Genomic DNA, 27459 nt, shown 5'->3' on the forward strand with positions numbered 1-27459 from the left:
ACAGGAAAATTGGCTTACAAAATTTTTTCCATATGGTAATAAGAAATGTGGCTCATGTACCTTCTGCAAGTATAATGCTAATTCTACTGGAGGTACATTAGGAGGTACTAATTTCTTTGTTAAAGAATTAATTACCTGTCGCAGCTCCTTTGTTGTGTACTTCATGATAAGTGAATGTAGAATGTTTTACATTGGTAAGACGGAACGCCAATTGAGAGTGCGGTTCCGCGAACATCTTTATTCGGTGAGGAAAGGAGGAGGATCCCCTCGTTTTGTTAAACACATGCAAGAAGTACACAAGGGAGACTGTGAAAATCTGAAGTTTGGTGGCCTGATGCGCATCAATAGTAGGCAGGGCAATGTAGATAGGAGACGGGCTTTACTGCGAGCTGAGGCTCATTGGATTCTTACTTTGGATGCACAGGGCCCAATGGGGCTGAATGATAGACTTGATCTATCTCCATTTTTATAATTTTAAGGTAGTTCATTAAAAGTAGTGTTCTAATAGTATACATGGTAATAGGATTAGGTTAGTTTTTTCATTATTTCCTTACCTGTTGGTTTGTGGCATACGTCATCTTGATCACATGATCCCAGCAGGTGCACTATTTTAGGTTGCACAGCGCCATGACGTGAATGAGGCCGGATGAAGCGCATAGTGATTGCGTGAAACCGCCGGCAGTCGCCTTCTCTGAGCGCTCCACTTCTGATATGCCCGATCGTGGATTGTAGGCACCGTTTGAGTGAGGCCGGAATTGCGGTACCCTTGCGGTGAGTGCAGGAGTGGTTTTTTTCTATGTTAGCTCTTTTATACATATATGGTATGTCGGGGGCCATCGTAGGTCGAGGGGTCACTGTATATATCAGTGTTTATCTCTATATGCACCTTCACCTTTGCATATTTGTGCTTTATTATAGAATATACAGCCTCTACCTCATCTCTTCTCCCTGAGTCTTTGTGGTACCTGTCAGAATACATGCTTTTTATGTTTTTTACGTGTTTTTATGTAATCATTGTTTAATAAAGTTTGTTCAAACCTTTGTTACTAATACCGTAGTTGTTTGGTCTCTCTTTTCGTTTGTATATCTCATGTTAACCATCCAACATTGATTTAGAGATTATTCTTTCGGTAATATAAATATTATTTGTACAATGATATACATATTCTAGACCGTTATTACATAATATATCCATTGCTCTCATTCCTGTTATTTTATATTTATTTTAGTATAATAACATTACCGTCTATGTAATTCGTACCCCCTATGATAACATGAACGTCTATGTAAATTGCCCCCGTATAATAACATTATCGTCTATGTAAATCATCCCCCGTATAATATTACCCTCTATGTAAATCTCCCCTGTATAATATTACCCTCTATGTAAATCATCCCCCTGTATAATAACATTATCGTCTATGTAAATCATCCCCGTATAATATTATCCTCTATGTAAATCTCCCCTGTATAATATTACCCTCTATGTAAATCATCCCCCTGTATAATAACATTATCGTCTATGTAAATCATCCCCCGTATAATAACATTATCGTCTATGTAAATCACCCCCGTATAATATTATCCTCTATGTAAATCTCCCCTGTATAATAATATTACCCTCTATGTAAATCTCCCCTGTATAATAACATTACTCTCTATGTAAATCTCCCCTGTATAATAATATTACCCTCTATGTAAATCTCCCCTGTATAATATTACCCTCTATGTAAATCTCCCCTGTATAATAATATTACCCTCTATGTAAATCTCCCCTGTATAATAACATTACCCTCTATGTAAATCTCCCCTGTATAATAATATTACCCTCTATGTAAATCTCCCCTGTATAATAATATTACCCTCTATGTAAATCGTCCCCTGTATAATAATATTACCCTCTATGTAAATCTCCCCTGTATAATAATATTACCCTCTAGGTAAATCTCCCCTGTATAATAATATTACCCTCTATGTAAATCTCCCCTGTATAATAATATTACCCTCTATGTAAATCTCCCCTGTATAATAACATTACCCTCTATGTAAATCTCCCCAGTATAATAATATTACCCTCTATGTAAATCTCCCCTGTATAATAACATTACCCTCTATGTAAATCTCCCCTGTATAATAATATTACCCTCTATGTAAATCTCCCCTGTATAATAATATTACCCTCTATGTAAATCGTCCCCTGTATAATAATATTACCCTCTATGTAAATCTCCCCTGTATAATAATATTACCCTCTAGGTAAATCTCCCCTGTATAATAATATTACCCTCTATGTAAATCTCCCCAGTATAATAATATTACCCTCTATGTAAATCTCCCCTGTATAATAACATTACCCTCTATGTAAATCTCCCTGTATAATAACATTACCCTCTATGTAAATCTCCCCCTGTATAATAATATTACCCTCTATGTAAATCTCCCCTGTATAATATTACCCTCTATGTAAATCATCCCCCTGTATAATAGTATTACCCTCTATGTAAATCTCCCCTGTATAATAATATTACCCTCTATGTAAATCTCCCCTGTATAATAATATTACCCTTTATGTAAATCTCCCCTGTATAATAACATTACCCTCTATGTAAATCTCCCCTGTATAATAACATTACCCTCTATGTAAATCTCCCCTGTATAATAATATTACCCTCTATGTAAATCATCCCCTGTATAATAACATTACCCTCTATGTAAATCTCCCCTGTATAATAATATTACCCTCTATGTAAATCTCCCCTGTATAATAATATTACCCTCTATGTAAATCTCCCCTGTATAATAATATTACCCTCTAGGTAAATCTCCCCCTGTATAATAATATTACCCTCTATGTAAATCTCCCCTGTATAATAATATTACCCTCTATGTAAATCATCCCCTGTATAATAACATTACCCTCTATGTAAATCTCCCCTGTATAATAATATTACCCTCTAGTTAAATCTCCCCTGTATAATAATATTACCCTCTATGTAAATCTCCCCTGTATAATAATATTACCCTCTATGTAAATCTCCCCTGTATAATAACATTACCCTCTATGTAAATCTCCCCTGTATAATAATATTACCCTCTATGTAAATCATCCCCCTGTATAATAATATTACCCTCTATGTAAATCATCCCCTGTATAATAACATTACCCTCTATGTAAATCATCCCTGTATAATAACATTACCCTCTATGTAAATCATCCCCCGTATAATATTATCCTCTATGTAAATCTCCCCTGTATAATAATATTACCCTCTATGTAAATCATCCCCTGTATAATAATATTACCCTCTATGTAAATCTCCCCTGTATAATAACATTACCCTCTATGTAAATCTCCCCTGTATAATATTACCCTCTATGTAAATCTCCCCCTGTATAATAACATTACCCTCTATGTAAATCTCCCCTGTATAATAACATTACCCTCTATGTAAATCTCCCCTGTATAATAATATTACCCTCTATGTAAATCTCTCCTGTATAATAATATTACCCTCTATGTAAATCATCCCCCTGTATAATATTACCCTCTATGTAAATCTCCCCTGTATAATAACATTACCCTCTATGTAAATCTCTCCTGTATAATAATATTACCCTCTATGTAAATCTCCCCTGTATAATAATATTACCCTCTATGTAAATCTCCCCTGTATAATAATATTACCCTCTATGTAAATCTCCCCTGTATAATAACATTACCCTCTATGTAAATCTCCCCTGTATAATAACATTACCCTCTATGTAAATCATCCCCTGTATAATAATATTACCCTCTATGTAAATCTCCCCTGTATAATATTACCCTCTATGTAAATCATCCCCCTGTATAATAACATTACCCTCTATGTAAATCTCCCCTGTATAATAATATTACCCTCTATGTAAATCATCCCCCGTATAATAACATTACCCTCTATGTAAATCTCCCCCTGTATAATAACATTACCCTCTATGTAAATCATCCCCCTGTATAATAATATTACTCTCTATGTAAATCTCCCCTGTATAATAACATTACCCTCTATGTAAATCTCCCCTGTATAATAACATTACCCTCTATGTAAATCTCCCCTGTATAATAATATTACCCTCTATGTAAATCTCCCCTGTATAATAACATTACCCTCTATGTAAATCTCCCCTGTATAATAACATTACCCTCTATGTAAATCTCCCCTGTATAATAACATTACCCTCTATGTAAATCGTCCCTGTATAATAATATTACCCTCTATGTAAATCTCCCCTGTATAATAACATTACCCTCTATGTAAATCTCCCCTGTATAATAATATTACCCTCTATGTAAATCTCCCCTGTATAATAACATTACCCTCTATGTAAATCATCCCCCTGTATAATAACATTACCCTCTATGTAAATCTCCCCTGTATAATAACATTACCCTCTATGTAAATCTCCCCTGTATAATAATATTACCCTCTATGTAAATCTCCCCTGTATAATATTACCCTCTATGTAAATCATCCCCCTGTATAATAGTATTACCCTCTATGTAAATCATCCCCTGTATAATAATATTACCCTCTATGTAAATCTCCCCTGTATAATAATATTACCCTCTATGTAAATCTCCCCTGTATAATAATATTACCCTCTATGTAAATCTCCCCTGTATAATAATATTACCCTCTATGTAAATCTCCCCTGTATAATAACATTACCCTCTATGTAAATCTCCCCTGTATAATAATATTACCCTCTATGTAAATCTCCCCTGTATAATAATATTACCCTCTATGTAAATCATCCCCTGTATAATAATATTACCCTCTATGTAAATCTCCCCTGTATAATAATATTACCCTCTATGTAAATCTCCCCTGTATAATAATATTACCCTCTATGTAAATCTCCCCTGTATAATAACATTACCCTCTATGTAAATCTCCCCTGTATAATAATATTACCCTCTATGTAAATCTCCCCTGTATAATAATATTACCCTCTATGTAAATCTCCCCTGTATAATAACATTACCCTCTATGTAAATCTCCCCTGTATAATAACATTACCCTCTATGTAAATCTCCCCTGTATAATAATATTACCCTCTATGTAAATCTCCCCTGTATAATAATATTACCCTCTATGTAAATCATCCCTGTATAATAACATTACCCTCTATGTAAATCTCCCCGTATAATAACATTACCCTCTATGTAAATCTCCCCTGTATAATAATATTACCCTCTATGTAAATCTCCCCTGTATAATAATATTACCCTCTATGTAAATCATCCCCCGTATAATATTATCCTCTATGTAAATCTCCCCTGTATAATAATATTACCCTCTATGTAAATCTCCCCTGTATAATAATATTACCCTCTATGTAAATCTCCCCTGTATAATAATATTACCCTCTATGTAAATCTCCCCTGTATAATAATATTACCCTCTATGTAAATCTCCCCTGTATAATAACATTACCCTCTATGTAAATCTCCCCTGTATAATAATATTACCCTCTATGTAAATCTCCCCTGTATAATAACATTACCCTCTATGTAAATCATCCCCCGTATAATATTATCCTCTATGTAAATCTCCCCTGTATAATAACATTACCCTCTATGTAAATCATCCCCCTGTATAATAACATTACCCTCTATGTAAATCTCCCCTGTATAATAACATTACCCTCTATGTAAATCGTCCCCTGTATAATAATATTACCCTCTATGTAAATCTCCCCTGTATAATAATATTACCCTCTATGTAAATCTCCCCTGTATAATAATATTACCCTCTATGTAAATCTCCCCTGTATAATAATATTACCCTCTATGTAAATCATCCCTGTATAATAACATTACCCTCTATGTAACTCTCCCCTGTATAATAATATTACCCTCTATGTAAATCATCCCCTGTATAATAACATTACCCTCTATGTAAATCTCCCCTGTATAATAATATTACCCTCTATGTAAATCTCCCCTGTATAATAATATTACCCTCTATGTAAATCTCCCCTGTATAATAACATTACCCTCTATGTAAATCATCCCCCTGTATAATAATATTACCCTCTATGTAAATCTCCCCTGTATAATAACATTACCCTCTATGTAAATCTCCCCTGTATAATAACATTACCCTCTATGTAAATCTCCCCTGTATAATAATATTACCCTCTATGTAAATCTCCCCTGTATAATAACATTACCCTCTATGTAAATCATCCCTGTATAATAACATTACCCTCTATGTAAATCTCCCCTGTATAATATTACCCTCTATGTAAATCATCCCCTGTATAATAATATTACCCTCTATGTAAATCTCCCCTGTATAATAACATTACCCTCTATGTAAATCTCCCCTGTATAATAACATTACCCTCTATGTAAATCTCCCCCTGTATAATAACATTACCCTCTATGTAAATCTCCCCTGTATAATAATATTACCCTCTATGTAAATCTCCCCTGTATAATAATATTACCCTCTATGTAAATCTCCCCTGTATAATAACATTACCCTCTATGTAAATCTCCCCTGTATAATAACATTACCCTCTATGTAAATCTCCCCCTGTATAATAATATTACCCTCTATGTAAATCTCCCCTGTATAATAATATTACCCTCTATGTAAATCTCCCCTGTATAATAATATTACCCTCTATGTAAATCTCCCCTGTATAATAACATTACCCTCTATGTAAATCTCCCCTGTATAATAATATTATCCTCTATGTAAATCTCCCCTGTATAATAATATTACCCTCTATGTAAATCTCCCCTGTATAATAACATTACCCTCTATGTAATTCGTACCCCCTATGATAACATGAACGTCTATGTAAATTGCCCCCGTATAATAACATTATCGTCTATGTAAATCATCCCCCGTATAATATTACCCTCTATGTAAATCATCCCCTGTATAATAATATTACTCTCTATGTAAATCTCCCCTGTATAATAATATTACCCTCTATGTAAATCTCCCCTGTATAATAACATTACCCTCTATGTAATTCGTACCCCCTATGATAACATGAACGTCTATGTAAATTGCCCCCGTATAATAACATTATCGTCTATGTAAATCATCCCCCGTATAATATTACCCTCTATGTAAATCTCCCCTGTATAATAACATTATCGTCTATGTAAATCATCCCCCGTATAATATTATCCTCTATGTAAATCTCCCCTGTATAATAATATTACCCTCTATGTAAATCTCCCCTGTATAATAACATTACCCTCTATGTAAATCTCCCCTGTATAATAACATTACCCTCTATGTAAATCATCCCCTGTATAATAATATTACCCTCTATGTAAATCTCCCCTGTATAATAACATTACCCTCTATGTAAATCTCCCCTGTATAATAACATTACCCTCTATGTAAATCTCCCCTGTATAATATTACCCTCTATGTAAATCTCCCCTGTATAATAATATTACCCTCTAGGTAAATCTCCCCCGTATAATAACATTATCCTCTATGTAAATCTCCCCTGTATAATAATATTACCCTCTATGTAAATCTCCCCTGTATAATAATATTACCCTCTATGTAAATCTCCCCTGTATAATATTACCCTCTATGTAAATCATCCCCCTGTATAATAGTATTACCCTCTATGTAAATCTCCCCTGTATAATAATATTACCCTCTATGTAAATCTCCCCTGTATAATAACATTACCCTCTATGTAAATCTCCCCTGTATAATAATATTACCCTCTATGTAAATCATCCCCCTGTATAATAACATTACCCTCTATGTAAATCTCCCCTGTATAATAATATTACCCTCTATGTAAATCTCCCCTGTATAATAATATTACCCTCTATGTAAATCATCCCCCGTATAATAACATTACCCTCTATGTAAATCTCCCCTGTATAATAACATTACCCTCTATGTAAATCATCCCCCGTATAATAACATTACCCTCTATGTAAATCTCCCCTGTATAATAACATTACCCTCTATGTAAATCTCCCCTGTATAATAATATTACCCTCTATGTAAATCTCCCCTGTATAATAATATTACCCTCTATGTAAATCTCCCCTGTATAATAATATTACCCTCTATGTAAATCTCCCCTGTATAATAATATTACCCTCTATGTAAATCTCCCCTGTATAATAACATTACCCTCTATGTAAATCTCCCCTGTATAATAATATTACCCTCTATGTAAATCTCCCCTGTATAATAATATTACCCTCTATGTAAATCATCCCCTGTATAATAATATTACCCTCTATGTAAATCTCCCCTGTATAATAATATTACCCTCTATGTAAATCTCCCCTGTATAATAATATTACCCTCTATGTAAATCTCCCCTGTATAATAACATTACCCTCTATGTAAATCTCCCCTGTATAATAATATTACCCTCTATGTAAATCTCCCCTGTATAATAATATTACCCTCTATGTAAATCTCCCCTGTATAATAACATTACCCTCTATGTAAATCTCCCCTGTATAATAACATTACCCTCTATGTAAATCTCCCCTGTATAATAATATTACCCTCTATGTAAATCTCCCCTGTATAATAATATTACCCTCTATGTAAATCATCCCTGTATAATAACATTACCCTCTATGTAAATCTCCCCGTATAATAACATTACCCTCTATGTAAATCTCCCCTGTATAATAATATTACCCTCTATGTAAATCTCCCCTGTATAATAATATTACCCTCTATGTAAATCATCCCCCGTATAATATTATCCTCTATGTAAATCTCCCCTGTATAATAATATTACCCTCTATGTAAATCTCCCCTGTATAATAATATTACCCTCTATGTAAATCTCCCCTGTATAATAATATTACCCTCTATGTAAATCTCCCCTGTATAATAATATTACCCTCTATGTAAATCTCCCCTGTATAATAACATTACCCTCTATGTAAATCTCCCCTGTATAATAATATTACCCTCTATGTAAATCTCCCCTGTATAATAACATTACCCTCTATGTAAATCATCCCCCGTATAATATTATCCTCTATGTAAATCTCCCCTGTATAATAACATTACCCTCTATGTAAATCATCCCCCTGTATAATAACATTACCCTCTATGTAAATCTCCCCTGTATAATAACATTACCCTCTATGTAAATCGTCCCCTGTATAATAATATTACCCTCTATGTAAATCTCCCCTGTATAATAATATTACCCTCTATGTAAATCTCCCCTGTATAATAATATTACCCTCTATGTAAATCTCCCCTGTATAATAATATTACCCTCTATGTAAATCATCCCTGTATAATAACATTACCCTCTATGTAACTCTCCCCTGTATAATAATATTACCCTCTATGTAAATCATCCCCTGTATAATAACATTACCCTCTATGTAAATCTCCCCTGTATAATAATATTACCCTCTATGTAAATCTCCCCTGTATAATAATATTACCCTCTATGTAAATCTCCCCTGTATAATAACATTACCCTCTATGTAAATCATCCCCCTGTATAATAATATTACCCTCTATGTAAATCTCCCCTGTATAATAACATTACCCTCTATGTAAATCTCCCCTGTATAATAACATTACCCTCTATGTAAATCTCCCCTGTATAATAATATTACCCTCTATGTAAATCTCCCCTGTATAATAACATTACCCTCTATGTAAATCATCCCTGTATAATAACATTACCCTCTATGTAAATCTCCCCTGTATAATATTACCCTCTATGTAAATCATCCCCTGTATAATAATATTACCCTCTATGTAAATCTCCCCTGTATAATAACATTACCCTCTATGTAAATCTCCCCTGTATAATAACATTACCCTCTATGTAAATCTCCCCCTGTATAATAACATTACCCTCTATGTAAATCTCCCCTGTATAATAATATTACCCTCTATGTAAATCTCCCCTGTATAATAATATTACCCTCTATGTAAATCTCCCCTGTATAATAACATTACCCTCTATGTAAATCTCCCCTGTATAATAACATTACCCTCTATGTAAATCTCCCCCTGTATAATAATATTACCCTCTATGTAAATCTCCCCTGTATAATAATATTACCCTCTATGTAAATCTCCCCTGTATAATAATATTACCCTCTATGTAAATCTCCCCTGTATAATAACATTACCCTCTATGTAAATCTCCCCTGTATAATAATATTATCCTCTATGTAAATCTCCCCTGTATAATAATATTACCCTCTATGTAAATCTCCCCTGTATAATAACATTACCGTCTATGTAATTCGTACCCCCTATGATAACATGAACGTCTATGTAAATTGCCCCCGTATAATAACATTATCGTCTATGTAAATCATCCCCCGTATAATATTACCCTCTATGTAAATCATCCCCTGTATAATAATATTACTCTCTATGTAAATCTCCCCTGTATAATAATATTACCCTCTATGTAAATCTCCCCTGTATAATAACATTACCCTCTATGTAATTCGTACCCCCTATGATAACATGAACGTCTATGTAAATTGCCCCCGTATAATAACATTATCGTCTATGTAAATCATCCCCCGTATAATATTACCCTCTATGTAAATCTCCCCTGTATAATAACATTATCGTCTATGTAAATCATCCCCCGTATAATATTATCCTCTATGTAAATCTCCCCTGTATAATAATATTACCCTCTATGTAAATCTCCCCTGTATAATAACATTACCCTCTATGTAAATCTCCCCTGTATAATAACATTACCCTCTATGTAAATCATCCCCTGTATAATAATATTACCCTCTATGTAAATCTCCCCTGTATAATAACATTACCCTCTATGTAAATCTCCCCTGTATAATAACATTACCCTCTATGTAAATCTCCCCTGTATAATATTACCCTCTATGTAAATCTCCCCTGTATAATAATATTACCCTCTAGGTAAATCTCCCCCGTATAATAACATTATCCTCTATGTAAATCTCCCCTGTATAATAATATTACCCTCTATGTAAATCTCCCCTGTATAATAATATTACCCTCTATGTAAATCTCCCCTGTATAATATTACCCTCTATGTAAATCATCCCCCTGTATAATAGTATTACCCTCTATGTAAATCTCCCCTGTATAATAATATTACCCTCTATGTAAATCTCCCCTGTATAATAACATTACCCTCTATGTAAATCTCCCCTGTATAATAATATTACCCTCTATGTAAATCATCCCCCTGTATAATAACATTACCCTCTATGTAAATCTCCCCTGTATAATAATATTACCCTCTATGTAAATCTCCCCTGTATAATAATATTACCCTCTATGTAAATCATCCCCCGTATAATAACATTACCCTCTATGTAAATCTCCCCTGTATAATAACATTACCCTCTATGTAAATCATCCCCCGTATAATAACATTACCCTCTATGTAAATCTCCCCTGTATAATAATATTACCCTCTATGTAAATCATCCCCCGTATAATATTATCCTCTATGTAAATCTCCCCTGTATAATAATATTACCCTCTATGTAAATCTCCCCTGTATAATAATATTACCCTCTATGTAAATCATCCCCTGTATAATAATATTACCCTCTATGTAAATCTCCCCCGTATAATAACATTATCCTCTATGTAAATCTCCCCAGTATAATAATATTACCCTCTATGTAAATCTCCCCTGTATAATAATATTACCCTCTATGTAAATCTCCCCTGTATAATAACATTACCCTCTATGTAAATCATCCCCCGTATAATATTACCCTCTATGTAAATCTCCCCTGTATAATAATATTACCCTCTATGTAAATCATCCCCCTGTATAATAACATTACCCTCTATGTAAATCTCCCCTGTATAATAATATTACCCTCTATGTAAATCTACCCTGTATAATAATATTACCCTCTATGTAAATCTCCCCTGTATAATAATATTACCCTCTATGTAACTCTCCCCTGTATAATATTACCCTCTATGTAAATCTCCCCTGTATAATAATATTACCCTCTATGTAAATCATCCCCCGTATAATAATATTACCCTCTATGTAAATCTCCCCTGTATAATAATATTACCCTCTATGTAAATCTCCCCTGTATAATAATATTACCCTCTATGTAAATCTCCCCTGTATAATAATATTACCCTCTATGTAAATCATCCCCCGTATAATAATATTACCCTCTATGTAAATCTCCCCTGTATAATAATATTACCCTCTATGTAAATCATCCCCCTGTATAATAATATTACCCTCTATGTAAATCTCCCCCGTATAATAACATTATCCTCTATGTAAATCTCCCCTGTATAATAATATTACCCTCTATGTAAATCTCCCCTGTATAATAATATTACCCTCTATGTAAATCTCCCCTGTATAATAACATTACCCTCTATGTAAATCATCCCCCGTATAATATTACCCTCTATGTAAATCTCCCCTGTATAATAATATTACCCTCTATGTAAATCATCCCCCTGTATAATAATATTACCCTCTAGGTAAATCTCCCCCGTATAATAACATTATCCTCTATGTAAATCTCCCCTGTATAATAATATTACCCTCTATGTAAATCTCCCCTGTATAATAATATTACCCTCTATGTAAATCTCCCCTGTATAATAATATTACCCTCTATGTAACTCTCCCCTGTATAATAATATTATCCTCTATGTAAATCTCCCCTGTATAATAATATTACCCTCTATGTAAATCATCCCCCGTATAATAATATTACCCTCTATGTAAATCTCCCCTGTATAATAATATTACCCTCTATGTAAATCTCCCCTGTATAATAATATTACCCTCTATGTAAATCTCCCCTGTATAATAATATTACCCTCTATGTAAATCATCCCCCTGTATAATAATATTACCCTCTATGTAAATCATCCCCCGTATAATAATATTACCCTCTATGTAAATCTCCCCTGTATAATAACATTACCCTCTATGTAAATCATCCCCCTGTATAATAATATTACCCTCTATGTAAATCTCCCCTGTATAATAATATTACCCTCTATGTAAATCATCCCCCTGTATAATAATATTACCCTCTATGTAAATCTCCCCTGTATAATAATATTACCCTCTATGTAAATCATCCCCCTGTATAATAATATTACCCTCTATGTAAATCTCCCCTGTATAATAATATTACCCTCTATGTAAATCTCCACTGTATAATAATATTACCCTCTATGTAAATCTCCCCTGTATAATAATATTACCCTCTATGTAAATCGTCCCCTGTATAATAACATTACCCTCTATGTAAATCTCCCCTGTATAATAATATTACCCTCTATGTAAATCTCCCCTGTATAATAATATTACCCTCTATGTAAATCTCCCCTGTATAATAATATTACCCTCTATGTAAATCGTCCCCTGTATAATAACATTACCCTCTATGTAAATCTCCCCTGTATAATATTACCCTCTATGTAAATCTCCCCTGTATAATAATATTACCCTCTATGTAAATCTCCCCTGTATAATAATATTATCCTCTATGTAAATCATCCCCCTGTATAATAATATTACCCTCTATGTAAATCTCCCCTGTATAATAACATTACCCTCTATGTAAATCATCCCCCGTATAATAATATTACCCTCTATGTAAATCTCCCCTGTATAATAATATTACCCTCTATGTAAATCTCCCCTGTATAATAATATTACCCTCTATGTAAATCTCCCCTGTATAATAATATTACCCTCTATGTAAATCATCCCCCGTATAATAACATTACCCTCTATGTAAATCTCCCCTGTATAATAACATTACCCTCTATGTAAATCTCCCCTGTATAATAACATTACCCTCTATGTAAATCTCCCCTGTATAATAATATTACCCTCTATGAAAATCATCCCCCGTATAATAACATTACCCTCTATGTAAATCATCCCCTGTATAATATTACCCTCTATGTAAATCTCCCCTGTATAATAACATTACCCTCTATGTAAATCATCCCCCTGTATAATAACATTACCCTCTATGTAAATCTCCCCTGTATAATAACATTACCCTCTATGTAAATCATCCCTGTATAATAACATTACCCTCTATGTAAATCTCCCCCTGTATAATAACATTACCCTCTATGTAAATCTCCCCGTATAATAATATTACCCTCTATGTAAATCTCCCCTGTATAATATTACCCTCTATGTAAATCTTCCCTGTATAATAACATTACCCTCTATGTAAATCTCCCCTGTATAATAATATTACCCTCTATGTAAATCTCCCCTGTATAATAACATTACCCTCTATGTAAATCTCCCCTGTATAATAATATTACCCTCTATGTAAATCTCCCCTGTATAATAACATTACCCTCTATGTAAATCTCCCCTGTATAATAACATTACCCTCTATGTAAACCTCCCCCTGTATAATAATATTACCCTCTATGTAAATCATCCCCCTGTATAATAATATTACCCTCTATGTAAATCTCCCCTGTATAATAACATTACCCTCTATGTAAATCATCCCCCTGTATAATAACATTACCCTCTATGTAAATCATCCCCTGTATAATAACATTACCCTCTATGTAAATCATCCCTGTATAATAACATTACCCTCTATGTAAATCTCCCCTGTATAATAATATTACCCTCTATGTAAATCTCCCCTGTATAATAATATTACCCTCTATGTAAATCTCCCCTGTATAATAATATTACCCTCTATGTAAATCTCCCCTGTATAATAACATTACCCTCTATGTAAATCTCCCCTGTATAATAATATTACCCTCTATGTAAATCTCCCCTGTATAATAACATTACCCTCTATGTAAATCTTCCCTGTATAATAACATTACCCTCTATGTAAATCTTCCCTGTATAATAATATTACCCTCTATGTAAATCTCCCCTGTATAATAATATTACCCTCTATGTAAATCTCCCCTGTATAATATTACCCTCTATGTAAATCTCCCCTGTATAATAACATTACCCTCTATGTAAATCTCCCCTGTATAATAACATTACCCTCTATGTAAATCTCCCCTGTATAATAATATTACCCTCTATGTAAATCTCCCCTGTATAATAATATTACCCTCTATGTAAATCTCCCCTGTATAATAACATTACCCTCTATGTAAATCTCCCCTGTATAATAATATTACCCTCTATGTAAATCTCCCCTGTATAATAACATTACCCTCTATGTAAATCTCCCCTGTATAATAACATTACCCTCTATGTAAATCTCCCCTGTATAATAACATTACCCTCTATGTAAATCTCCACTGTATAATAATATTACCCTCTATGTAAATCTCCCCTGTATAATAATATTACTCTCTATGTAAATCTCCCCTGTATAATAATATTACCCTCTATGTAAATCTCCCCTGTATAATAATATTACCCTCTATGTAAATCATCCCCCTGTATAATAATATTACCCTCTATGTAAATCATCCCCCTGTATAATAATATTACCCTCTATGTAAATCTCCCCTGTATAATAATATTACCCTCTATGTAAATCTCCCCTGTATAATAATATTACCCTCTATGTAAATCTCCCCTGTATAATAATATTACCCTCTATGTAAATCTCCCCTGTATAATAATATTACCCTCTATGTAAATCTCCACTGTATAATAATATTACCCTCTATGTAAATCTCCCCTGTATAATAATATTACTCTCTATGTAAATCTCCCCTGTATAATAATATTACCCTCTATGTAAATCTCCCCTGTATAATAATATTACCCTCTATGTAAATCATCCCCCTGTATAATAATATTACCCTCTATGTAAATCATCCCCCTGTATAATAATATTACCCTCTATGTAAATCTCCCCTGTATAATAATATTACCCTCTATGTAAATCTCCACTGTATAATAATATTACCCTCTATGTAAATCTCCCCTGTATAATAATATTACTCTCTATGTAAATCTCCCCTGTATAATAATATTACCCTCTATGTAAATCTCCCCTGTATAATAATATTACCCTCTATGTAAATCATCCCCCTGTATAATAATATTACCCTCTATGTAAATCATCCCCCTGTATAATAATATTACCCTCTATGTAAATCTCCCCTGTATAATAACATTACCCTCTATGTAAATCTCCCCTGTATAATAATATTATCCTCTATGTAAATCGTCCCCTGTATAATAACATTACCCTCTATGTAAATCTCCCCTGTATAATAATATTACCCTCTATGTAAATCTCCCCTGTATAATATTACCCTCTATGTAAATCTCCCCTGTATAATAACATTACCCTCTATGTAAATCTCCCCTGTATAATAACATTACCCTCTATGTAAATCTCCCCTGTATAATAACATTACCCTCTATGTAAATCTCCCCTGTATAATAATATTACCCTCTATGTAAATCTCCCCTGTATAATAATATTACCCTCTATGTAAATCTCCCCTGTATAATATTACCCTCTATGTAAATCTCCCCCTGTATAATAATATTACCCTCTATGTAAATCTCCCCTGTATAATAACATTACCCTCTATGTAAATCTCCCCTGTATAATAACATTACCCTCTATGTAAATCTCCCCTGTATAATAACATTACCCTCTATGTAAATCATCCCCGTATAATAACATTACCCTCTATGTAAATCTCCCCTGTATAATATTACCCTCTATGTAAATCTCCCCTGTATAATAATATTACCCTCTATGTAAATCTCCCCTGTATAATAACATTACCCTCTATGTAAATCATCCCTGTATAATAACATTACCCTCTATGTAACTCTCCCCTGTATAATAATATTACCCTCTATGTAAATCTCCCCTGTATAATATTACCCTCTATGTAAATCTCCCCTGTATAATAATATTACCCTCTATGTAAATCTCCCCTGTATAATAATATTACCCTCTATGTAAATCATCCCCCTGTATAATAACATTACCCTCTATGTAAATCATCCCCTGTATAATAATATTACCCTCTATGTAAATCTCCCCCTGTATAACAATATTACCCTCTATGTAAATCATCCCCCTGTATAATAATATTACCCTCTATGTAAATCCCCCCTGTATAATAACATTACCCTCTATGTAAATCTCCCCTGTATAATAATATTACCCTCTATGTAAATCATCCCCCTGTATAATAACATTACCCTCTATGTAAATCATCCCCCTGTATAATAATATTACTCTCTATGTAAATCTCCCCTGTATAATAATATTACTCTCTATGTAAATCTCCCCTGTATAATAATATTACCCTCTATGTAAATCTCCCCTGTATAATAATATTACCCTCTATGTAAATCTCTCCTGTATAATAACATTACCCTCTATGTAAATCTCCCCTGTATAATAACATTACCCTCTATGTAAATCATCCCCTGTATAATAACATTACCCTCTATGTAAATCTCCCCCTGTATAATAATATTACCCTCTATGTAAATCTCCCCTGTATAATAATATTACCCTCTATGTAAATCATCCCCCTGTATAATAACATTACCCTCTATGTAAATCATCCCCCTGTATAATAATATTACTCTCTATGTAAATCTCCCCTGTATAATAATATTACTCTCTATGTAAATCTCCCCTGTATAATAATATTACCCTCTATGTAAATCTCCCCTGTATAATAATATTACCCTCTATGTAAATCTCCCCTGTATAATAACATTACCCTCTATGTAAATCATCCCCTGTATAATAATATTACCCTCTATGTAAATCTCCCCCTGTATAATAATATTACCCTCTATGTAAATCTCCCCTGTATAATAATATTACTCTCTATGTAAATCTCCCCTGTATAATAACATTACCCTCTATGTAAATCTCCCCTGTATAATAATATTACCCTCTATGTAAATCTCCCCCTGTATAATAATATTACCCTCTATGTAAATCTCCCCTGTATAATAACATTACCCTCTATGTAAATCTCCCCTGTATAATAACATTACCCTCTATGTAAATCTCCCCCTGTATAATAATATTACCCTCTATGTAAATCTCCCCTGTATAACATTACCCTCTATGTAAATCTCCCCCTGTATAATAACATTACCCTCTATGTAAATCTCCCCTGTATAATAACATTACCCTCTATGTAAATCTCCCCTGTATAATAATATTACCCTCTATGTAAATCTCCCCTGTATAATAATATTACCCTCTATGTAAATCTCCCCTGTATAATAATATTACCCTCTATGTAAATCATCCCCTGTATAATAATATTACCCTCTATGTAAATCTCCCCTGTATAATAACATTACCCTCTATGTAAATCTCCCCTGTATAATAACATTACCCTCTATGTAAATCTCCCCTGTATAATAATATTACCCTCTATGTAAATCTCCCCTGTATAATAACATTACCCTCTATGTAAATCTCCCCTGTATAATAACATTACCCTCTATGTAAATCTCCCCTGTATAATAATATTACCCTCTATGTAAATCTCCCCTGTATAATAATATTACCCTCTATGTAAATCTCCCCTGTATAATAACATTACCCTCTATGTAAATCTCCCCTGTATAATAATATTACCCTCTATGTAAATCTCCCCTGTATAATAATATTACCCTCTATGTAAATCTCCCCTGTATAATAACATTACCCTCTATGTAAATCTCCCCTGTATAATAACATTACCCTCTATGTATAATAATAATATTTTCCGTAAAAATAAATGTGTATAGTGTAAAATAAAATTGTGTGAATTGTGCCGTGAATCGTGCCGTGGGTTGGGTAGTCACCTGACCGTGTGGCCTAATGGATAAGGCGTCTGACTTCGGATCAGAAGATTGAGGGTTCGAGTCCCTTCATGGTCGATAAATTTTTTTTTTTTTTTTTATTATGTGAAGCTTTTGTAGTTTTTCTTTGTTTTTCTGGATGTTAGACATACAATTTACCCATAAAATCTGTGGTTTGTTCATTTCTTCAGGATGGTTGAGGATTGGGTAGAGACAAACAGGATGTGGCTTTAAGTTCGAGGCCTGGGCAGATGCTGCAGCTATTGTTTCTCAACCTGTGTGACTCCAGCTGTTGCAAAACGACAACTCCCAGCATGTCTGTACAGCCAGTAAGTAAGATTTAGACAGGTTTCTAAGTGTGGTCTCTAGGGTGGTGTTTGGTTACGCAAAAAATGTTGTGACTATTTTAACCCCTTAAGGACATAGGGCGTATCCATACGCCCCCGTTTCCAAGTCCTTAAGGACCGAGGGTGTATGGATACGCCCTGAGCATTTCCGGCCCCCGTCGCTAGCCTAAGGGGAGCCAGGGCCGGATGCCTGCTGAAATCGTTCAGCAGGCATCCCGACATATCGCCCAGGGGGGTCATTATGTCCCCCCATGTCGGCGATCTGCGGCGGATTCCGGGTCAATCGGGTCTCCAGTGACCCGATGACCCGGAATAACTGGCTGACGGCCCCGAACAGCCATAGCCAGCAGGGGTGAGGTGGCACTGGTGCCACCTCACGATCGCCCTGATTCTTCGGCCGGTTTCCCGGCCGACCAATCGGGGTGCCTGCTGCGGGTGTCACTCCCGCAACCCGCTCCGCCCCTCTTCCGGAGGACGTGAGCGGGTGCTGGCAGAAGACCCCGGGTGCTGGGGACCCAGATCCCCGGCGTCCCTGTTGGGATCGGGGCCCCAAGAGCGACGGCGGCGGCGAGGGACTGACCTGTGCGGCGGCATCGTGGAGCAGCAGCAGGAGGTGAGTGACAGCCTCCTGCTGTTGCTTAGCAACAGCTCCCAGCATGCAAAAAGGGCATGCTGGGAGCTGTAGTTATGCAACAGCAGGAGGCAGACCACCACAACTCCCAGCATGCCCTTATGGAGGCACATTCTTTCTATGGAAAAGTGTACCTTCAGCTGTTGTATAACTACAACTCCCAGCTTGCACAATCAGCTAAAGTGCATGCTGGGAGTTGTAGTGGTGCATGCCCGTTGGCTGTCGGTGACTGCTGAGAGTTGTAGTTTTGAGCTGAAGGCACACTGAGTTAAGTAGCAAACCAGTGTGTCTCCAGCTGTTGCATAACTACAATCCCCAGCATCCCCAGCCAATGTAGTATGCCTCCGGCTGTTGCATAACTACAAGACCCAGCATGCCCTTCCGCTGTCCGTACATGCTGGGGGTTGTAACTTTTGCAACAGCTGAAGGCACACTGGTTGCAAAACACTGAGTTTGTTACCAAACTCGGTGTTTCACAACCTGTGTGTCTCCAGCTGTTGCAAAACTACAACTCCCAGCATGCACTGATAGACCGTACATGCTGGGAATTGTAGTTTTGCAACAGCTGGATGTCCCCCCCCCCCCCCCCCCCAATGTGAACGTACAGGGTACACTCACATGGGCGGAGGATTACAGTAAGTATCCGGCTGCAAGTTTGAGCTGCGGCAAATTTTCTGCTGCAGCTCAAGCTGCCAGCGAGAAACTACTGTGAACCCCCGCCCGTGTGACTGTACCCTAAAAACACTACACTACACTAACACACAATAAAATAAAAAGTAGAACACACTACATATACACATACCCCTACACAGCCCCCCTCCCCAATAAAAAGGAAAAACGTCTGGTACGCCACTGTTTCCAGAACAGAGCCTCCAGCTGTTGCAAAACAACTACTCCCAGTATTGCCAGATAGCCGTTGACTGTCCAGGCATGCTGGGAGTTTTACAACAGCTGGAGGCACCCTGTTTGGGAATCACTGGCGTAGAATCCCCCTATGTCCACCCCTATGCAAATCCCTAATTCAGGCCTCAAATGCGCATGGCGCTCTCACTTTGGAGCCCTGTCGTATTTCAAGGCAACAGTTTAGGGTCACATATGGGGTATCGCCGTACTCGGGAGAAATTGGGCTTCAAATTTTGGGGGGGATTTTCTGCTATTACCCTTTTTAAAAATGTAACATTTTTGGGAAATCAAGCATTTTAGGTAAAAAAAATAAACATTTTTTTTACATATACAAAAGTCATGAAACACCTGTAGGGTATTTAAGGTTCACATTACCCCTTGTTACGTTCCCCGAGGGGTCTAGTTTCCAAAATGGTATGCCATGTGTTTTTTTTTTTTTTTGCTGTTCTGGCACCATAGGGGCTTCCTAAATGCGGCATGCCCCCAGAGCAAAATTTGCTTTCAAAAAGCCAAATGTGACTACTCCTCTTCTGAGACCTGTAGTGCACCAGCAGAGCAATTTTCACCCCCATATGGGGTGTTTTCTGAATCGGGAGAAATTGGGTTTCAAATTTTGGGGGGTATTTTCTGCTATTACCCTTTTTAAAAATGTAAAATTTTTGGGGAACCAAGCATTTTAGGTAAAAAAAAAAATTTTTTTACATATGCAAAAGTCGTGAAACACCTGTGGGGTATTAAGGTTCACTTTACCCCTTGTTACGTTCCCTGAGGGGTCTAGTTTCCAAAATGGTATGCCATGTGTGTTTTTTTGCTGTCCTGGCACCATAGGGGCTTCCTAAAGGTGACATGCCCCCCAAAAACCATTTGTCGCTCCTTCCCTTCTGAGCCCTCTACTGCACCCGCCGAACACTTTACATAGACATATGAGGTATGTGCTTACTCGAGAGAAATTGGGTTTCAAATACAAGTAAAAATTTTCTCCTTTTTACCCCTTGCAAAAATTAAAAAATTGGGTCTACAAGAACATGCGAGTGTAAAAAATGGAGATTGTGAATTTTCTCCTTCACTTTGCTGCTATTCCTGTGAAACACCTAAAGGGTTAATACGCTTACTGAATGTCATTTTGAATACTTTGGGGGTGTAGTTTTTATAATGGGGTCTTTTATGGGGTATTTCTAATATGAAGACCCTTCAAATCCACTTGAACCTGAACTGGTCCATGAAAAATTGCGAGTAAAAACTCATAAATTTTATGATGCAAACATAAAGTAGACATATTGTATATGTGAACCCAAAAAAAATTATTTTGAATATCCATTTTCCTTACAAGCAGAGAGCTTCAAAGTTAGAAAAATGCAAAATTTTCATTTTTTTCATCAAATTTGGGGATTTTTCACCAAGAAAGGATGCAAGTTACCACAAAATTTTACCACTAAGTTAAAGTAGAATATGTCACGAAAAAACAATCTCGGAATCAGAATGATAACTAAAAGCATCAGAGTTATTAATGTTTAAAGGGACAGTGGTCAGAATTGAAAAAAAAACGCTCCGGTCCTTAAGGTGAAAAAAAGGGCTCGGTCCTTAAGGGGTTAAAAAGCCGTAGTTTACGTATCACCGACCACTGTGAAAAGCCAATCACGCCGCACTTTACTCAAAGTACTTTCCTAAATGAGCCAAAATGATGTGTGAAAATTGTGCATTGCGCCAAAAGAGGTAACTTTTTTTTTTAACAAGGGTAATACCAATGATAAATTCCGCGCCCTCACTATCTTTTCCATTATCTCAACCCAATAGACGTAAAATGATGGTGCGCGTGCACGAAGAACTTAACAGGAAAAATTTTACATTTTTTGAGCCAGAAAAAGGCTGTGTTTGGGGCAAGATTATGCTCTGAAAAGGACCTAAGAAAATGAAATTGCGCAGTCTCTGCGTACTTGTCGGACTACAAGATGTTGTGACATTTGCTGCATGGAGTCCACTCTCACAGACATTGCGATCAGCCAACTAATGAGTGGACACTGACCGGGCCACACTGATCTTCTGAAGAATTATCAGCACTGCACAGTAAACGAGGTCCCATGACAGTAAACGAGCAGCTTTTGCAGTAAGAGCACTGATCACTGTAAACCAGCACTGATCGCAGTAAATGAGCACCCTTTTACAGTAAACGAGACCCCTTGCAGTAAATGTGCACTGATCGCAGTAAATGAGCGCCGCTTTACAGTAAACGAGCACTGACAGCAGTAAATGAGCGCCCCTCGCTGTAAACGAGCACCGATTGCAGTAAATGAACACCATTGTCAGTAAATGAGCACCAATAGCAGTAAATGAGCACCGATCGCAGTAAACGAGCACCCCTTTACAGTAAATTAACACCAATCACAGTAAATGAGCGCTGGTCACAGTAAACGGGCATTGATCGCAGTAAACGAGCGCAGATTACAGTAAAAGAGCACGCCTTTACAGTAAACAAGCGTTGATCGTAGTTAACTAGCACTGTTCGCAGTAAATGAGCGCCCCTTTACAGTAAACGAGCACCGATCACTGTAATGAGCACTGATGGCAGTAAACGAGCACTGATCACAGTAAATTAGCGCAGCTCACAATAAACAAGCACTGATCGCAGTAAACGAGCACTGATCGCAGTAAATGAATGCCGTTCACAATAAATGAGTTTCCCTTTACAGTAAACGAGCGCCGATCACAGTAAACCCATGCCGATCACAGTAAACGAGCACTGATCACAGAAAATGAGTGCCAATCACAGTAAATGAGTGCCTCTTTACAGTAAATGAGCACTGATCACAGTAAATGAGCACTGATCACAGTAAATGAGCACTGATCACATAAACGAGCGCCGATCACAGTAAATGAGCACTGATCGCAGTAAATGAGCGCCGATCACAGTAAACCCGTGCCGATCACAGTAAACCCGTGCCGATCACAGTAAATGAGCGCCGATCACAGTAAACGAGCACTGATCGCAGAAAATGAGTGCCGATCACAGTAAATGAGTGCCTCTTTACAGTAAAAGAGCACTGATCACAGTAAATGAGCACTGATCACATAAACGAGCGCCGATCACAGTAAATGAGCACTGATCGCAGTAAATGAGCGTCGATCACAGTAAACAAGCACTGATCACAGTAAATTAGTGCCGATCACAGTAAATGAATGCCCCTTTACAGTAAACGAGAGCCGATCACAGTAAATGAACGCCGAACGTAGTAAACGCACGCCGTTCACAGTTAATGCATGCCAATCACAGTAAATGAACGCCTAACGCAGTAAACGCACGCCGATCACAGTAAACAAGCGCTGATCACAGTAAACGAGCGCCGATCACAGTAAATTGGTGCCTCTTTACAGTAAATGTGCGCTGATCACAATAAATGCGCGCCGATCACAGTAAACGAGTGCCGATCACAGTAAATTAATGCCCCTTTACAGTAAACGAGCACCGATCACAGCAAACACGCGCCGATCACAGTAAATGCACGCCGATCGCAGTAAACGCACGCCGATCACAGTAAACAAGTGCTGATCACAGTAAACGAGCGCCGATCACAGTAAATTGGTGCCACTTTACAGTAAATGTGCGCCGATCACAGTAAACGCGCGCCGATCACAGTAAACGACACTGGTCGCAGAAAATGAGCGCCGATCACAGTAAATGAGTACCCCTTTAGGGTGCGTTCACACTATGGAATTCCCACAGAATTCCATGAGCGGAACTCCGCGGTGTGAACTTAACATTTGTGTGAATGGGTCTCCGTGAGACCTGTTCACACTGCGGGATTTCAGCGGCGGACAATTCCACCGCTGAAATTGTTCCATGCATAGAAAGAACATGGAATTCAGCAAGCCGGGATTCCGCAGTGTGAACGCATCCTTACAGTAAATGAGCACCGATCACAGTAAACGAGCGCCTCCTGCAGTAAACACGTGCCCCTTTGCAGTAAACGATTTTTGTTTTTCCGTTAAATAAATTGTGATATCCTTTTTTGGCCTCCAGGTAGGTTGATCCAGTGGTGGATGCAGCAGCATGATGTTTTCCAATACTTTTTTTATTTGTTGTGAATCCTATTATTGTCAGGAACGCCTGGAAAATATTTGTGTAGGTTGACCGCGTGGCCTAATGGATAAGGCGTCTGACTTCGGATCAGAAGATTGGGGGTTCGAGTCCCTTCGTGGTCGAATTTTTTAAGGTCACTTTGAAATAACTTTATTTACCAAATCAAATAAAGATTATGGGAATAATGAATAAAAGTTGTCTAAACTGAATCTGTTGCCCATAGTGACCAATCACAGTGCAACTTACATTTTTAATGATCACTCTATGAAATAAAAGCTGAGCTCTGATTGGCCGTTGTAGAAGGTTTCAGTTTAGACTGTCCCTCCGCAATGTCCCCACATCTAATGTAGTCTGAGAAATTTACTTTTGTAAATATTGAAGGAAGAAATGTAAAATTGCGGATGTAGTTTGGATCATGTTATTGATCAGATTGTGGTATTGCTCGAAGTATGGATTGGGGTATGTGTCAGGGTATAGATTGTGGTATGGGTTGTATCAGGCTTTGAATTGGGGTGTGGTATTGATTGGTGTTTGGATTGGGGTATTTCTTGGCATATGGATCGCAGGACTCTTGTTTATTGTAGATAAATGTTCTGGAGGTTCTCAGATCGTCTTCCATTAGGTTTATGTCATTCGTGAATATTCTGTAATTTCATTTAAAGGGGTTTTCCAAGGATAGAAAAAACCCAGCTAATTTTGTTCAAAAACAGCACCACCCCTGTCCTCAGGTTGTGTACGGTATTGCAGCTCAGTTCCATTGAGGTGAATGGAGCCAAGTTGTAATACCACACAACCTGAGGACAGCTGTGGTTCTGTTTTCAGAAGTAAATAGCTCTGTGTATCTATCCCCCGATTACTCCTTTAAAAAAAAGTAATGTCAGAAGTGGGATTTGAACCCACGCCTCCATTTGGAGACCAGAACACCCACGGCTGGGTAAGAGCTTTTTCTTGAGTCTGGCGCCTTAGACCACTCGGCCATCCTGACATTTATAAAGCTGATAATTTCCCTGATGACCTCTCTGATAATAATCTCAATATAGCACTGACATATTTAGCTACACTGTACAAAGAGACATGGGAGGAGAGTCCTGGAGATGGGAGGAGAGTCCTGGAGATGGGAGAAGAGTCCTGGAGATGGGAGAAGAGTCCTGGAGATGGGAGAAGAGTCCTGGACATGGGAGAAGAGTCCTGGAGATGGGAGAAGAGTCCTGGAGGTGGGAGAAGAGTCCTGGAGGTGGGAGGAGAGAGTCCTAGAGGTGGGAGGAGAGAGTCCTGGAGGTGGGAGGAGAGAGTCCTGGAGGTGGGAGGAGAGAGTCCTGGAGATGGGAGGAGAGTCCTGGAGATGGGAGAAGAGAGTCCTGGAGATGGGAGGAGAGTCCTGGAGATGGGAGGAGAGAGTCCTGGAGATGGGAGGAGAGAGTCCTGGAGATGGGAGGAGAGAGTCCTGGAGATGGGAGGAGAGAGTCCTGGAGATGGGAGGAGAGTCTTGGAGATGGGAGGAGAGTCCTGGAGAATGGGGGAAAGTCCTGCTTGTGACATCATGGCCACGCCCCCTCAATGCAAGTTTATGAGAGGGGCCGTGACGGCAAGTCTATGAGTGGGTGTCGCATCACCAGTCATCCAGCACGGAGTGAAGACATCTTAATCCCTATACTTTGGATAGGGGATAAGATGTCTAGGTGCGGAGTACCCCTTTAATCCTTATAAAATGATATTTAGTAAATATTTTCTTACATATATGACTTTTCTCAGCCGGGTAATTCAGCGTGGAGAGGCCAACAAAATCTTCTCTACTGGGAGATATCAATATTTTCATGTTTTTGCTTTGTAGTATGTATTATGTCTTATGTGGAAAGTAACAAACATGTGGTCCCTCATGTTTGTCTCATCTCTAGGAGACGAGGATTTAACATATCATAAGTGCGAAGAGATGAGAAATACAATAAAATATTCCTGGAAGAATGGAAGGAGATTGTGTGGCCGCCTGCTCTCCCCTCCAGGCTCTCAGCATGTGACACTGGGGTTGTACTTAGAGAAGGAGAACAGAGATAAGAACTCGTAAATAGAGGAGGACAGAGGTAAGAACTCGTAAATAGAGGAGGACAGAGATAAGAACTAGTAAATAGAGGAGGACAGAGGAAGAACACAAGACCTGACCGTGACTGCTGGAATAATTATGTGAAGATCGGAGGAGAAAAAAGTGATGTCAGAAGTGGGATTTGAACCCACGCCTCCATTCGGAGACCAGAACACCCATGTGTTGGGAAGAGCTTCCTCTTGAGTCTGGCGCCTTAGACCACTCGGCCATCCTGACAAGCTATATGTGCTGGAGCTGTATGGTTTGATGAATATAGGTTGTGCAGACAGGGCTGGAACGTGCCATATTATACTTATGAATATGATATGTCAGAAAGGAAACAGCAAGAAGACGGGCCTGCATGTCACTAGGGTAATTGTCGAGAGTATCAGGTTTAGGAGCATTCATGTTCATTAGGCCATGTAGTGGCTTCTGTTTATAATTGACTCCAATATCCCATACCAAATATAGCGTATGACGGACACCACCAGCATTTGGTTGAACTTGTTGACTTATTACTTATGTGGTCGCCCTTGTTTCGGCAGGAACAGCAGCATGTAACGGGGTACTCCACCCCAAGACATCATATCCCCTATCCAAACGATAGGGGATAAGATGT

General features: G+C 37.1%; 1 long non-coding RNA gene and 4 other non-coding genes across 5 annotated transcripts; 3 read left to right on the plus strand and 2 right to left on the minus strand.

Moving 5' to 3' along the window:
* The first annotated feature begins 582 nt into the window (after positions 1-582).
* Positions 583-27362, plus strand: LOC130343445 (uncharacterized). Its single transcript, XR_008882768.1, has 3 exons — positions 583-771; positions 18999-19136; positions 26659-27362. It is a non-coding gene; the product is annotated as an uncharacterized LOC130343445 (long non-coding RNA).
* TRNAR-UCG (transfer RNA arginine (anticodon UCG)) lies at positions 18813-18885 on the plus strand. The gene has a single exon. It is a non-coding gene; the product is annotated as a tRNA-Arg (tRNA).
* Positions 24813-24885, plus strand: TRNAR-UCG (transfer RNA arginine (anticodon UCG)). Its single transcript has one exon. It is a non-coding gene; the product is annotated as a tRNA-Arg (tRNA).
* On the minus strand, positions 25639-25748 carry TRNAL-CAA (transfer RNA leucine (anticodon CAA)). Its single transcript has 2 exons — positions 25711-25748; positions 25639-25684 (listed from the first exon to the last, which is right to left on the minus strand). It is a non-coding gene; the product is annotated as a tRNA-Leu (tRNA).
* TRNAL-CAA (transfer RNA leucine (anticodon CAA)) lies at positions 26968-27077 on the minus strand. Its single transcript has 2 exons — positions 27040-27077; positions 26968-27013 (listed from the first exon to the last, which is right to left on the minus strand). It is a non-coding gene; the product is annotated as a tRNA-Leu (tRNA).
* Positions 27363-27459: the final 97 nt, after the last annotated feature.

Source organism: Hyla sarda, unplaced genomic scaffold, assembly GCF_029499605.1.
Source record: "Hyla sarda isolate aHylSar1 unplaced genomic scaffold, aHylSar1.hap1 scaffold_682, whole genome shotgun sequence".
Classification (NCBI taxonomy): domain Eukaryota; kingdom Metazoa; phylum Chordata; class Amphibia; order Anura; family Hylidae; genus Hyla; species Hyla sarda.